This window comes from Vulpes vulpes, chromosome 16, assembly GCF_048418805.1.
Source record: "Vulpes vulpes isolate BD-2025 chromosome 16, VulVul3, whole genome shotgun sequence".
Lineage (NCBI taxonomy): Eukaryota > Metazoa > Chordata > Mammalia > Carnivora > Canidae > Vulpes > Vulpes vulpes.
In genome coordinates, this window is record NC_132795.1 from 59,660,752 (window position 1) to 59,664,139 (window position 3,388).

A 3,388-nucleotide genomic window follows, 5' to 3' on the forward strand; every position below is an offset into this window, starting at 1 on the left:
CCATCTGTTCTCTGTATCTATGAGCTCAGATTAAAAAAAAAAAAAAACCAAAACTGCACATATAAGTGAGATCATATGGTAATATCTTTCTGACTTATTTCACTCAGCATAATTTATGCCCTCCAGGTTCATCCACGTTGTTACATACAGCAAGATTTTCTTTTTTTATGGCTGAATATTCCACTGCACATAATTGTGTGTACACACACACTTTTTTTCCCATACATTGATGAACATTTAGGTTGTTTCCCTGTCTTGGCTGTTATAAAGCTGCAATGAATATGGCAGTGGAGATACCTTTTTGAGTTTTTGTTTCCTTTGGATAAATACCCAGAAGAAAAATTTCTAAGTCATATGGTAGTTGTATTTTTAATTTTTTGAAGACCCTCTATCCTGTTTTCCACAGTGGCTGCACCAGTCTAGTTTCTCACCAGTAGTTCACAATGGTTCCCTTTCTCAACTCGTTATTTCTTGTCTTTTGATAATAGCCATTCTAAGGAGTAGGAAATCTTGAGTCACTGTGGTTTTGACAGGTATTTCCCTGATACTAGTGACATTAGGTGCATAACGGCACCTTTTCATACTTCTGGCCATCTGTATGAGTTTTAAGTATGTCTATTCAAGTATTTGCTCATTTTTTAAGGTTTTTTTTTTTTTGCTATGGAGTTGTAATCCTTTATATATGTTGAATATTAACCCTATTATCACATGATTTGCAAATATTGTCTCCCATTCTGTAAAGTTGCATTTTCATTTTGTTGGCTGCCTTCATTCTGCAGCCAACAAAATTATTTTGATGTTATCAAACTTATTTTTTGTTTGCCTTTGCTTCTGTCAGATCTAGAAAATCATTGCCAAAACCGTCAAGATGATCACTTATGTTCTAGGAGTTTTATGGCTTTAGGTCTTATGGTCAGGCCTTAATCCATTTTGAGCTGGTCTTTATATATGGTGGAAGACAGTGGTCCAGTTTCATTCTTTTCCATGTAGCTATCCAGTTTAACCAACACCATTTATTGGAGACTGTCCTTTATCCATTGTATATTCTTGGTTCTGTTGTTGTAGGTTGCCCATGTATGCATGGGTTTCTCAGCTATTCTTTTTCATTTATCTGTGTCTTTTAATATGCCAGTACCATATTATTTTTATTACTATAGCTTTGCAACATAGTTTGAAATCAGAAAGCATGATGCCTCCATCTCTGTTGTTCTTTCTCAAGACTGCTTTGGCTAGCAGAGCCTGGCTGGCTTGGTGGAGCATGCAACTCTTGAACTTTGGGTTATGGGTTTGAGTCCCATGTGGCATGCAGAGATCGTTTGAAAATCAGATCTTAAAAAAAAAAATTGATTTGCCTATTTGGGGCCTTTGTGGTTTTAGGGTTATTTCTGTGAAATGCCATTGGAATTTAGATAGGGATTGCACTAAATCTGTAGATTGCTTTGGGCAGTGTGGGCATCCTAGCAATATTCTTCCATTCCAAGAGCATGTAAGATCTTTTAACCTATTTATGTCTTCAATTTTTCTTTTTTTAATATTTTATTTATTTACTCATGAGAGACTGAGAGAGGCAGAGGGAGAAGCAGTCTCTATGCAGGAAGCCCAAAGTGGGACTCGATCCTGGAACTCCAGGATCATGCCCCAAGCCAAAGGCAGATGCTCAACTGCTGAGCCACCCAGGTGCCCCTATGTCTTCGATTTCTTTCATCAGTGTCTTAAGTTTTTCAGTGTACAGGTCTTTCCCCTTCGGTTAAATTCTTTTGTTCTTTTCTGTGCAGATGTAAGTGGGATTAAGAAATTTCTCTGATAGTTCATTGTTAATGTACAGAAATACAACATATTTCTGCATATTGATTTTTGTACACTGGAGCCTTATTGAATTTTATTAGTTTTAAGTATTTTGGTGGAGTCTGACTTAGATGCTTTTTCTTTTCCCAAATCCGAATCACTCTGGTTAGGGCTTTCAATACTATGTTGGTTAAAAGTGGGGAGAATGGGCATTCTTGTTTCTGATGTTGAGGAAAAGCTTTCAGTTTTTCATCATGTTGGCTGTACACTTGTGATATATAGCCTTTATTATGTTGAGTAAATTCCTGCTAATCCTTTTTATAATGGATGTTCAATTTTGTCAGATGTTTTTTCTGCATCTGTTAAGGTGACCTTATGATTTTTATCATTTTGTTAATGACATGTATCATATCATATATCAGGTAATGAGCCATCCTTGTATCCCTGGCATAAATCTCTCAGTTGGTTATAATGTATGATCCTTTTAATGCTGAATATGGTTAATATTTTGTAGAGGCTTTTTACCTTTGTTCCATCAGGATACTGGCCTAGAATTTTCTTGTGGTGTCCATTTCTAGTTTAATACCAGGATAATGCTGGCTTTATAAAACAAGTTTGAAGCATTCTCTCCTCTTCCATTTTTTGAAGAACTTGAGGACTAGTTAGGTATTATTCAAATGTTTGGTAGAATTCACCAATGAAGCTATCTGGTCCTTGACTTTTGTTGGGAGGTTTATTTTTTTATTTTTTGTTGTTGTTGGGAGGTTTTTGATGACTTGATTCAATCTCCTTACTAGTAATTGGGCCCTTCAGATTTTTTATTTCATGATTGAGACTTGGTAATAGTATATTTTTAGGAATTTTCCATTTCCTCTAGTTGTCAGGTTTGTTGTACTCTGTTCATAGTAGTCTCTTATGATCCTCTATATTTTGGTGGTGCATCAATCGTGACAATTTTTCTGTTTGATTTTGCATCTTTTTTCCTTAAAGGTTTGTCAGTTTTCTTTTCAAAAAACCAGCTCTTGGATTCATTGATCTTTGATTCTTTTTAGTTTCTATTTCACATATTCCTACTCTGATCTTTATTTACTTCCAACAACTTGGGTTTTGTTCCTTTCTTTGTAGTTCCTTGAGGTGTAAAATTAGGTTGAGAGCTCTCACTTCTTGATACAGACATTTAATGCAGTGAACTTCTCTTAGGACTGCTCTTGCTATATCCTTTCAGTTTTCGTATGTTGTATTTCCACTTGTCTCAATGTATATTTTCTCTTTTGATTTCTTCTTTGACCCACTGGCTGTTCAGTAGCATGTTATTTAATCTCCATATATTTGCAAATTTTCCAGTTCGCATCATGTAATTTTCTTTCTTTTTTTAATTTTTATTTATTTATGATAGTCACACAGAGAGAGAGAGAGAGGCAGAGACACAGGCAGAGGGAGAAGCAGGCTCCATGCACCGGGAGCCCAACGTGGGATTCGATCCTGGGTTTCCAGGATCACGCCCTGGGCCAAAGGCAGGCGCCAAACCGCTGCGCCACCCAGGGATCCCGTATCATGTAATTTTCTAGTTTCATATCACTATGATCAAAAAAGACACCTGATA